Source organism: Sebastes fasciatus, chromosome 7, assembly GCF_043250625.1.
Source record: "Sebastes fasciatus isolate fSebFas1 chromosome 7, fSebFas1.pri, whole genome shotgun sequence".
Lineage (NCBI taxonomy): Eukaryota > Metazoa > Chordata > Actinopteri > Perciformes > Sebastidae > Sebastes > Sebastes fasciatus.
The window spans coordinates 1,356,263-1,369,743 of record NC_133801.1 but is presented as its reverse complement, the minus strand read 5'-3'; the positions used below and the strand labels follow the sequence as shown (position 1 = coordinate 1,369,743).

Here is a 13,481-nt window from a genome sequence, read left to right as displayed (position 1 = left end):
ACTACACTACAGCAGTACTACAGCAGTACTACAGCAGTACTACACTACAGCAGTACTACAGCAGTACTACACTACAGCAGTACTACAGCAGTACTACAGCAGTACTACAGCAGTACTACACTACAGCAGTACTACAGCAGTACTACAGCAGTACTACAGCAGTACTACACTACAGCAGTACTACAGCAGTACTACAGCAGTACTACAGCAGTACTACAGCAGTACTACAGCAGTACTACAGCAGTACTACACTACAGCAGTACTACAGCAGTACTACAGCAGTACTACAGCAGTACTACACTACACTACAGCAGTACTACAGCAGTACTACACTACAGCAGTACTACAGCAGTACTACAGCAGTACTACAGCAGTACTACACTACAGCAGTACTACAGCAGTACTACAGCAGTACTACACTACAGCAGTACTACAGCAGTACTACAGCAGTACTACAGCAGTACTACAGCAGTACTACAGCAGTACTACAGCAGTACTACAGCAGTACTACAGCAGTACTACACTACAGCAGTACTACAGCAGTACTACAGCAGTACTACACTACAGCAGTACTACACTACACTACAGCAGTACTACAGCAGTACTACACTACAGCAGTACTACAGCAGTACTACAGCAGTACTACACTACAGCAGTACTACAGCAGTACTACAGCAGTACTACACTACAGCAGTACTACACTACACTACAGCAGTACTACAGCAGTACTACACTACAGCAGTACTACAGCAGTACTACAGCAGTACTACACTACAGCAGTACTACACTACAGCAGTACTACAGCAGTACTACAGCAGTACTACAGCAGTACTACAGCAGTACTACAGCAGTACTACAGCAGTACTACACTACAGCAGTACTACAGCAGTACTACAGCAGTACTACACTACACTACAGCAGTACTACAGCAGTACTACACTACAGCAGTACTACACTACACTACACTACAGCAGTACTACAGCAGTACTACAGCAGTACTACAGCAGTACTACACTACAGCAGTACTACAGCAGTACTACAGTGATGCTATATTATTGTTACTGTCAATACTCGGCTGGTAGAAGCGTTACCTGTGATGGTCTCACACCTGAAGTTTGTGATAAAGCTCCGCCTCACTGAGACCGGCGGTTACACTTTATGACTTTATGTTAGATAAATAGACTGTGGTGACGCACGGTCACCATGGCAACACATCCTCCTCCTCCTCCTCCTCCTCCTCCTCCTCCTCCTCCTCCTCCTCCTCCATTTTTGTATTTATTTTGTATTTATTTTTATTATTTTTTAAATATATGTATTTATATTCACTTTTATTTTTACATTTATTTGTATTTATTATTTTTACATTGATTTTGTATATTTATTTTTTAATTTAATTTTACATTTATTATTTATGTATTTATTTCTTGCATTTGTTTTATTTATTTATTTTACATTTAGTTTTAAATTTATGTATTTATTTCTGCATTTATTCATTTATATATTTCTGCATTATTTCCCTTTGCATTTAACCTCTTATTTATGGACCCAAGCTTATATATTTCTGTATTCTTTTCTTTTTACATTTCTTGATGTGTTTCTGCCTCATTATGCAGACGAGGAGGCTGTCGCATGTAGCCATGCACCCTGACCCCATGATGATTTAAAATAAATAACAAATAAATGCAAAAATTTATAAATAAATAAATAAATAAATGCAAAAATTTATAAATAAATAAATAAATGTAAAATGTAATAAAAAATAGATACAAAAATAAATAAAAGGCTAAATTAAACAGAACAGTAAATACATGAGAGAATTAATACAAAGATAAATAAATAGAGAAGCTAATTAAAACAGAAATATCAATTTATGTCACATTTTATCAATTCATTTATGGCTATATTTATTTTTAATATATTTTTTTCTGAACCAATCAGCACCGAGTGGAAGTGGCTTATAAAACCCTCGACGTGCAACACCGTTTAGTATTCCTCATGAAACACGCTCCAGTGTCGGTTCCTGTGACTACCGGTAAAAACATTCACTGTAAACGTCTCAAACTGAGAGATATTTAATTTATTCTATTTCATCATCATACAGACGTCAACAGCTTAAAGTAAAGAGATTATATTTAGGATCAAATGTCTAGAAAAGTTGTTGTATCTTTATACACAACATATATTTATAATTTTTACCCCCATCAGCAGCTATAATCCCATAATTTATTAATTCTTCAACTGTTCAACACTGATTTAACAGAACAATAATTTTGTGTAATACTCTAGTTACTCCGACATTAACACTGCTTTTATTTATACATTTAAACTAATATTCTTATTTATTTTACACTATTCTTGCATTTTTATTTATGCATGCATTTATATTATTTGCATAGATTCTATTTTTCAGCATTATTATTTACACTGTTTTTATAAATATTTCTTATTTATATTTTCTTATGATTTCTCTATTTTTATATATTTATTTTAAATTCTAGAACGGGAGCAAAACGTAACTCAATTTCCCCACCGCTGATCAATAAATTATTTCTTTCTTTTTCTTTATATGTTTATTTTCTCTCTACATTTCATTTAATTTTTGATACAATGAATGACATTTCTTTTATTTTCTTTTATTTCTTTTATTTATTTATTTCTTTTATTGATTATTTATTTCTTTTCTTTTCTTTATTTATTTGATTATTTATGTGTTTTATTTTTTTATTGTATTTATTTAATCATCATCATCACAGTGAAACTGACCCTCACTCAGCTCCAGTGAATAAAGTTTAACCTGCAGCTCAACACCTGACCTGAAACCATGGCAACAGAAAATGCTCCGCTCTGATTGGCTGCTAGCTGTCTCACACCTCTTCACCTGTTCAACAGTTGGACTGCTCTCAAGGACAAACCTTCAAGGACGTATTAAACCTCCTCAAGGACTCCTATGAGGACTCCTATGAGGACTCCTATGAGGACTCCTATGTGGACTCCTATGTGGACTCCTCAGACCTGGTCCAGGTCTACAGTTAACAGTTAACTATGATGTTAAACGTCTGACATACGATGACCTATATGATGACACGTATGATGACACATGCGGCGTGTGACGGACCGAGCCGCTCCTCGGTGAGCGGGTCAACAGGAAGTTCCCGGCGGATCCCGCCCGGCTGTAAAACGGCTGATGTCACACGTTGTCATGGCGATAAACCGTTAAGACATAAAGTCATCAAACATTAACAGACGGCTCAGATCACAGATCAGAGATCAGAACGCTGTAATGATTAAAGCCTTCAGCTCTTCTGCTCTAAAGACTTTCTCTTCATCATGATGCAGATAAAACATGAAATACTCCATTAGTAAATATTAAATATTAAATATAATAATATATTAAAAACAGCTTTAATACATTTACAATCATAACAATCATAACTTTATTTATCTTTAACTTTATGTGATCAAACTACCAACATGTTTCTGTAGACTGGATACTTTACCAGGTTATTAAAACTGACTCATAGAATACTACAAGAGATCAATAGGCAGTATTACTGCAGTAATAGTACTAATACCACACAGTAATAATACTGTTACAGTAATAGTACTAATACCACACAGTAATAATACTGTTACAGTAATAGTACTAATACCACACAGTAATAATACTGTTACAGTAATAGTACTAATACCACACAGTAATAATACTGTTACAGTAATAGTACTAATACCACACAGTAATAATACTGTTACAGTAATAGTACTAATACCACACAGTAATAATACTGTTACAGTAATAGTACTAATACCACACAGTAATAATACTGTTACAGGAATAGTACTAATACCACACAGTAATAATACTGTTACAGTAATAGTACTAATACCACACAGTAATAATACTGTTACAGGAATAGTACTAATACCACACAGTAATAATACTGTTACAGGAATAGTACTAATACCATACAGTAATAATACTGTTACAGGAATAGTACTAATACCACACAGTAATAATACTGTTACAGTAATAGTACTAATACCACACAGTAATAATACTGTTACAGGAATAGTACTAATACCATACAGTACTCTGTTACCATTAAAAGTACTAATACCACACAGTACTCTGTTACCATTAAAAGTACTAATACCACACAGTACTCTGTTACCATTAAAAGTACTAATACCACACAGTACTCTGTTACCATTAAAAGTACTAATACCACACAGTACTCTGTTACAGTAAAATAAACTACATATTAGGAAATACAGACAGACTTCTGGTGAGACTTTAGACACGATGTTCTGCATGATTGTTTTTTTACAAGCCGTCGTTTTGCTGCTTAATTGTTCGTTTTACATAAGAAAGTAGAAATAAGTAGCGAACTAATGCAGTCATAATAATAATAATAATAATAATAATAATAATAATAATAATTGATATAGCACTTGTCAAACTTAAGCGCAAAGTACGTCCCCATAACGTTTATCATTACAATATAGGGTGAAGACTTTGTTACGGTTACGGTTAGGATTAGGTTAAGGTTAGGGTTAAGAGTTACGGGTTAAGGTTAAGGTAAGGGAAAGGTTAGGGTTAAGGTAAGTGTTCGGGTGGAAGGTCTCCAGGAAATGAATGTAAGTCAATGTGCTGGTCCTCTGAATGGAAACAGGACTGTGTGGACGGGGAGAGGATGTTGTTCATGTTGGTTTTGCCGTCTCACCAGCTCAGGACACACTGCTGCCAGAAATAGACACACACGCACGCACACACACACACGCACACACGCACGCACACACACACACACACACAGAGAGGTGAGGGTGAAGTGGGAAGTGATTCAGCGGTGTTGGTTCCATAAATACCCAGCAGCACACACACACACACACACACACACACACACACACACACACACACACACACACACACACACACACACACACACACACACACACACACACACACACACACACACACACACACACACACACACACACACACACACACACACACACACACACACAACCTGTTTTCTTCAAGAGGGTCGCAGGGCATCGCGGAAGCTCCCGGACACAAACAATGGGAGCGGAAAGGACGGCGATAGCGTGACGGACGGAGGCGAGGACTCCTGGGTCTCGCTCCTGCTCGCCGCCGGGCGTGGTCTGGTCACCACCGCCACCACACCAGACCAGAACCAAGCCGGTACCAGACCTCCAGCAAAGAACGGATATTGATAAGAAAGTAAATAGTTCGTTCCGTTGCAACGTCAGCGCCCGGCAGCAGAGCTACGCTTCCGCCATTTTGGACTGAAAGCGACGACCGGACGCCAGTAAAACGTCCGCCTACAAAGAGACGTACAAAAGTAAAACTAAATTATTTATATTCTATTGTCATATTCTACTGAAATGACTTGTGAACAATAAAATATTATAAATATAGTAAGATCTTTTCAGTCCAAAATGGCGGCTGACTTGTGAACAATAAAATATTATAAATATAGTAAGATCTTTTCAGTCCAAAATGGCGGCACAGCTGTTGTCAAAAAAACACCAGAGTTTCTTTGCTTCTTTACTCTTTGCCTCCTTCTTCTCAGAGTCATAACTCAGTGAAATCTGAACATACCGACACAGATCGCATATTTTTAGGTTCAGTGTGACTTCCTCTCCCCGATGGTATTATTATCTCTGACGTCCATCATGATAAACGTCCATAACTCCACTCAGAGATCACAGAACAACAGACTGCAGAACGCCCCTGAGAATCTTCACGTTTTAAAGTTTTCTTCAGTATCTCAGTGATCCAGTGATAGTAGTCTGTACATCCATCAGTACACTGCAGACAGGAGCTGATCACAGAGCATTCTGCTCACTGTTAATGGAGACAATCCCCCAAAGCATTATGGGAACTGTAGTTCCAAAACTTAAAGCAGCACTATCCTCCAAATAGAAGACAAAGAGTATGAACTATGTGAACGAGTTATGACAGAATCATTAACATCGAGAGAAGCGACCCAATATAATCACCTCGGAGACGCCGCTGACGTGTAAATAACAAACAACATGTGGTCGTGTTTCAACATTTAAAGGTCGTGTGAAGGTGACGAGGTCGCGACCTTTCAAAACGTCACAAAACACAAACAGGAAGCCAGGAAGAGAAGCAGATATCCAATCAGACGGAGGCACGGCCCTCAGCCTTGACCTCCAGTCTGGGAGGCCGCGTCGTGACGAACGGCTGTCCAGATAATCAGCTGATGGATGAGAGCCGAAGGAAACAGTCTGTACTTTCAAAATAAAAACAGGAATCATTTAATAAAACCACTTCCTGCTCCACCTTTATCTGTACTGAACTGCTCCACCTTTATCTGTACTGAACTGCTCCACCTTTATCTCTACTGAACTGCTCCACCTTTATCTCTACTGAACTGCTCCACATTTATCTCTACTGAACTGCTTCACCTTTATCTCTACTGAACTGCTCCACCTTTATCTCTACTGAACTGCTCCACCTTTATCTGTACTGAACTGCTCCACCTTTATCTGTACTGAACGTCATGTTTCTGTCTGTTAACTGTAGGAGACGACGCTCACCGACAAACTGCTGCTACGTGACGACGTCAAGGTTCACTTCATCACATACTGGACTGAAGTACTAATGTGTACTTGTACTTCACTGGAGTCTTTATACTTCTACTCCACTACATCTATCTGACAGCTTTAGTTACTTTACTAATTCATATTTAAACTCACAAAACACATGAAGTTAGTAGTTTTACTGTAACAGAGTATTGAAGTAGTAAAAGGAGAACACAGAGATGGTCTGTGCTGCGTTCACTGTCTGAGATGTTTTCTGGTAAATCAGAGGAATGATAAGTGGACCGTCTGATGTAGAAACTCTCTTCTTGTTTCTCAACATGTTTCTAACAGAGAGCGTCAGTAAGTCTGCTGACTCAGCTGAGTCACTACAATCACCTCCTCCTCTTCCTCCTCTTCCTCCTCTTCCTCTTCCTCCTCCTCCTCCTCCTCCTCCTCTTCCTACTGCTCCTCTTCCTCCTCCTGCACCTCCTCCTCCTCTTCCTCTTCCTCCTCCTCCTCCTCTTCCTCCTCTTCCTACTGCTCCTCTTCTTCCTCCTCCTGCACCTCCTCCTCCTCTTCCTCCTCCTCCTCCTCCTCATCCTCCTCTTCCTACTGCTCCTCCTCCTCCTCCTCTTCCTACTGCTCTTCTTCTTCCTCCTCCTCCTCCTCCTCCTCCTCCTCCTCCTCCTCTTCTTCTTCCTCTTCCTCCTCCTCCTCCTTCTCCTCCTCCTGCACCTCCTCCTCCTCTTCCTCCTCCTCCTCCTCCTCCTCATCCTCCTCTTCCTACTGCTCCTCTTCCTCCTCTTCCTATTGCTCCTCTTCTTCCTCCTCCTGCACCTCTTCCTCCTCTTCCTCTTCCTCATCCTCCTCCTCCTCCTCCTCCTCTTCCTCCTCTTCCTACTGCTCCTCTTCTTCCTCTTCCTCCTCCTCCTGCACCTGCACCACCTCCTCCTCCTCCTCCTCCTCCAAGTAACAACGTAATGCTTCATCCTCACACTCTGGTCTCAGCGTAGTAAAGCACTGTGCTATCAGCAGATGAGGGACGACTTTGTTCACCTCATGTTCTGTGTTTCATGACAGCGTGGTGGAATTAGAAAGCTAAGCTAGCTAAGTAGCCATCCGTCTGACCAACGGGCCGGTGGCCAGCGGGCTGGTGACCAACGGGCCGGTGGCCAGCGGGCTGGTGACCAACGGGCCGTCCGACCAGCGGGCTGGAGGCCAACGGGCCGGTGACCAACGGGCCGGTGACCAACGGGCCGGTGACCAACGGGCCGTCCGACCAGCGGGCTGGAGGCCAACGGGCCGGTGACCAACGGGCCGGTGACCAACGGGCCGTCCGACCAGCGGGCTGGAGGCCAACGGGCCGGTGACCAACGGGCCGGTGACCAAAGGGCCGTCCGACCAGCGGGCTGGAGGCCAACGGCAGCGCTGTAAAGATAAACTGAGGGCGTATAAAGCTCTGGATGTCTCTAGTTAACTATCCTTCAGTAAAGTCAGTCACAAAGAGAGAAAGGGTTGCTAATAGTTTAGCCTTCTGCTAACAGCAGCCAACGGCTCACCATATTTCAAAATAAGAGCACAATACAGAACGAGAGAAACCCAGTAAGAATCATAAAGGTTATGACACAGAACAGTTTTAAAAGACGTGGATAAACCTGAGCAGAGTGAATCTAGTTCTAGTGGGTTTCTAGTGAGGAACCATCACAGTAGATGATTGACGAGAGCCGAGCTGATAAAAACAACTTTAGTGGCTCCAAAGTCCCATCAGCCACCTCTCTGAGGCGTCTCAGGTGGAGCCGATCCGCGATGATTGATTATCTGATTTAAATGATCAAAGACCGGAGCAGCAGCCGGCTCATTGTAGACGGAACCACATGAGGCTACTACGGGCACTTTTAAGTCCCGGCAATGACAATTTTGGCTTTAAGTCCAAATCTGCAGTGCGAAGCTTCAGAAATATACACAAATATAAAGCAGCATATTCGTCCACTCACATGTTAATAGGAGTATTAAATACTTGACTAATCTCCCTTTAAGGTTCATTTAGAACAGATAATAAAATGTGCGATTAATTTGCGATTAAACGCTATTTAACTAATGACAATCATGCCATTAATCACTGAGGAAAAACATCCTGGTTGGGTTTAAAATAAGAACGTAAACTAAGTTAAACACGTACAGAAACAACGTAACAGAAGTACGGAAACTAACGTCACTTCACAGTAACTCAACAACTCTTCGGGTCTCCTGGTTGGAAGTCCGACAGACATCCAGTAATAATTGGAGGCGTTGGCCTGCAGCGGAGGACGGGCCGATGTGGGTACCAGCAGAATAACAGGTCACACTCTGTCTTCACATGTCACAGTCTGCTCCCAGTTACCCACGATGCATCTGTCTCTCATTAAGTCAAAACTGTCCTGTCAGCATCAGTTGTGAGGGGAAACAGCTGTTGAGAGAAACTGTGATATTAACTTTCCCTGCAGAGGAATGAGGCTGGTTGAGAGTGAGAGTGCAGCCGGACGGCAGAGAGGTCACAAGACAACAATGACAACGACAACGACGACGACAACAAAGACAACCAAAACAACAACAACAACGACAACGACAGCGACAACGACAACCACAACGACAACCACAACGACAACCACAACCACAACCACAACCACAACCACAACGACGATGACAACAACCACATCAACGACGATGACAACAACCACATCAACGACGATGACAACAACCACAACAACGACAACAACAACCACAACGACGATGATAACAACCACATCAACAACGACGACGACGACAACGACAACGACCACAACAACAACGACGATGACAACAACCACAACAACCACAACAACCACAACCACAACAACAACCATAACAAAAACAATGACGACAACGACAACAACCACCACCACAACAACGACGACAACAACCAAAACGACAACAACGACAACAACAACCATAACGACAACAACAACCATAACGACAACGAAAACAATGACAACCACAACGACGACAACCACAACCACGACAACAACCAAAACGACAATGACGACAAAGACAACAACGTCAAAGACGACAACGATAAAGACGACGACAACAACACAACAACAAAAACAATGACAACAGTAACGACAACAACGACGACAACTACAAAGACAACAATAACAACAACAACAACAATGACAACAACTAACTCTTATTTTCGCTGTCAATCAATCTGATATTTATTTTTCTATTGCTTGATTCATCTTTTCATTCATGAAATTAAATGAAACGTTCCCGTTAAATGTTTTGTTTTGTTCGACCAACAGTCAAAGAAGTTCAGTTTACGAAGAAGAGGATCAAATCCTCTCATCTGAGACGCTACTTTGTTCTTTATTTCATAACAATAATTCATAATAATAATGAGCTTTTTTGTTTAAAACCAGCATTGTGTCATTAAATGAATGCATGAATTCAATCATAACCTCAAATCCTCAGAGCTGCTGATGTCATCGCCTCTGAGATTCTACCAGAAAACACTAGTTCCAACTTTCTCCCAGTTTCCTTTGTCCTGCAGCAAAGAGGCCGAACTGATGTGACACATGAATACGTTTGTCCAACATTTATGTTTTTAACAATAATATCTACTATACGTGGCAATAAATCATAACTAAAGGTTTATGTTCAGGTTCAGGTTCAAGTTTGGGAACTAGATCACTTGATTAAGTTCATAGAAAACAGAAAACGTTGAACCCTGGTTTCCTGTTTCAGAACGGTGGTCCATCTCATCATCCAGACAGCAGAGATTAAAACTAATAGGAGACGTTGGTGGACATCTTCGATACGAGAATAACATATAAAACTACTTCCAGTGAATCAGAAGTTAAACTTTTGTTGTTAGAGACTCTTGAACCATATAAACAGGCTTCAGGATGCATTCAGGCACAACACAGAGTGTAGGTCATCTGTGTTTTGGCATCAATCAGACACACGATCACTGAAGAAACTAGACTTAAAGAGTAAAAACTAGGGCTGTCAATCGATAAATCACATGTTTTATCTGTTCTGAATGAACCTTAAAGGGAGATTAGTCAAGTATTTAATCCTCTTATCAACATGGGAGTGGACAAATATGCTGCTTTATTTAATTAACAACACAAAACAATGAGAGATATTGATCCAGAAACCCTCACAGGTACTGCATTTAATATAAAACAATATGCTCACATCATAACATGGTAAACTGCAGCCCAACAGGAGGAGAGAGAGGAGGAGGAGGAGGAGGAAGAGAGAGAGAGAGAGAGGAAGAGGAGGAGGAGGAGGAGGAAGAGAGAGAGAGAGGAGGAGGAGGAGGAGGAGGAGGAGGAAGAGAGAGAGAGAGAGGGGAGGAGGAGGAGGAGGAGGAGGAAGAGAGAGAGAGAGGAGGAGGAGGAGGAGGAAGAAGAGAGAGAGAGAGAGAGAGAGAGAGGAGGAGGAAGAGAGAGAGAGAGAGAGGAGGAGGAGGAGGAAGAGAGAGAGAGAGAGAGAGAGGAGGAGGAGGAGGAGGAGGAAGAGAGAGAGAGAAGGAGGAGGAGGAGGAAGAGCGAGAGAGAGAGAGGAGGAGGAGGAGGAGAGAGAGGAGGAGGAGGAGGAAGAGAGAGAGAGAGAGGAGGAGGAGGAGGAAGAGAGAGAGAGAGAGAGAGGAGGAGGAGGAAGAGAGAGAGAGAGAGAAGGAGGAGGAGGAAGAGAGAGAGAGAGAGAAGGAGGAGGAGGAGGAGGAAGAGAGAGAGAGAGAGAGAGAGGAGGAGGAGCAGATGGAGGTAAATTACTAACAGAAGGAGACAGAGTGACGATGACGATGATAATCTACATTCTTCTCTCTGCTGAGTCAGCAGACTGAACATTAGAAAGAATGTAGAAACCTCCGAGAATGTGACAGTGAACGCAGCGCTGGACGGACACAACGTCTCTGTGGTAGAAAAATATCCTGCAGACCAAAAACCAAGATGGTGACGGCCAAAAACCAAGATGGTGACGGCCAACAACCAAGATGGTGACGGCCAAAAACCAAGATGGTGACGGCCAAAAACCAAGATGGTCACGGCCAAAAACCAAGTTGGTGACGGCCAAAAACCAAGATGGTGACGGCCAAAAACCAAGATGGTCACGGCCAAAAACCAAGATGGTGACGGCCAAAAACCAAGATGGTGACGTCTAAAAACCAAGATGGTGACTGCCAAAAACCAAGATGGTGACGGCCAAAAACCAAGATGGTGACGTCTAAAAACCAAGATGGTGACTGCCAAAAACCAAGATGGTGACGGCCAAAAACCAAGATGGTGACGTCTAAAAACCAAGATGGTGACTGCCAAAAACCAAGATGGTGACGGCCAAAAACCAAGATGGTGACGTCTAAAAACCAAGATGGTGACTGCCAAAAACCAAGATGGTGACGGCCAAAAACCAAGATGGTGACGTCTAAAAACCAAGATGGTGACTGCCAAAAACCAAGATGGTGACGGCCCTTCTTCAGTGATCTAAATGTTCCACCTGAAGGAGGAGAAACTCCTTCTAAGTTAATCAGTGACATTTCCTGCTGCCTCGAACGCACCGTCTCTACTGAGAAGTCACTTGGACATAAAAACTGACCTCTAACTGTTTTATCCAAATATATAATATATTATATTATATTATATTATATAATATTATATATTATATAACATAACATTATATTATATATAATATTATATAATATTATATAATATATTATATTATATTATATAATATTATATAATATAAACGAGACGACGATGAACACTTTATAGACATTTCTGATTAAAGGAGAGCTCAGTCAGACTGTCGATGACCTTTGACCTTCAAACCACTAATGAACCACAGACACACGAGATTATATAAAATCCATAAAATCCAACACAGTCTGAACACGTCCACAAACTTTCACCGACTGAATCTCATCCACAACTTTTAACTAAATAAATCAATTCAAACTGCAGAAACTTCTTCCAGAATGAATCCCTTTATATAGTTGATGTATCTGTGGGACATTTGAACGAGTCAGTTTGAGCTTTATGAGAGGAGCACTTCTATCAATTCATCACCTTTTATAAACTGTGACTGGAGATTAAATAAATACCTGAATAAGACACTAAAAGCATCTCTGAACATTTATGACAAACTGCTGTGAAACCAGTAAAATAAATCCACTCAGTGCAGCAAAATGTAAGAGTTTAAATTACAGTAAAGAGATAATTAAACTGCTCCAGCAGCAGCAGCAGGTCGGTGGTTGTTACTCACAGCGGGGAGTCATAGCGGCTCTAACTCTCATCAGATCAGATCAGATCCGGCTGAAGCCTGCAGAGAGGCGGACACAGAGGAACCGGCTGCACCGTGAGGGAGTCCAGCTGCTCCAGCAGAGACCAGTAACTCCAGCAGAGACCAGTAACTCCAGCAGAGGACCAGTAACTCCAGCAGAGGACCAGTAACTCTACTGTCAGTATCTCTACTGTCAGTGACTCCAGCAGCAGACTGGGAGCTGGCCGCTGGTCATGCTGCGTTCAGGGCCGGTCGGAAGTGTCGGAATCAAAAATTATATATTTATATAATAATAATTATAAATAAAATATCCCAAATATATTTGTAAATTATATTAAAAAAATAGTAAGATATAAAAATCTGAAAAATATTAATAAATTACCAGACAAAAATTTGAAACATATGCAAAAACTATTTGTAAAAGATCCCAAAACTATTAGACAAAAAAGCCAAAAATATTAGTAAAATGAAAAAGGATCAAATATATATTTTTCAAATATTCAAATATTATATAGGTATAAATATAAATAATAATAAATATCATTAATAATAATAAATATAAATAATAATAATAAATATAAATAATAATATTATAAAATAAATAAATA

At 40.9% G+C, this 13,481-nt stretch overlaps 1 pseudogene; it reads right to left on the bottom strand.

The window, feature by feature from the left end:
- Positions 1 to 13,267, bottom strand: part of LOC141770887 (uncharacterized) — a 26,813-nt pseudogene extending 13,546 nt beyond the window's left edge.
- Between the last annotated feature and the right edge of the window lie 214 nt (positions 13,268 to 13,481).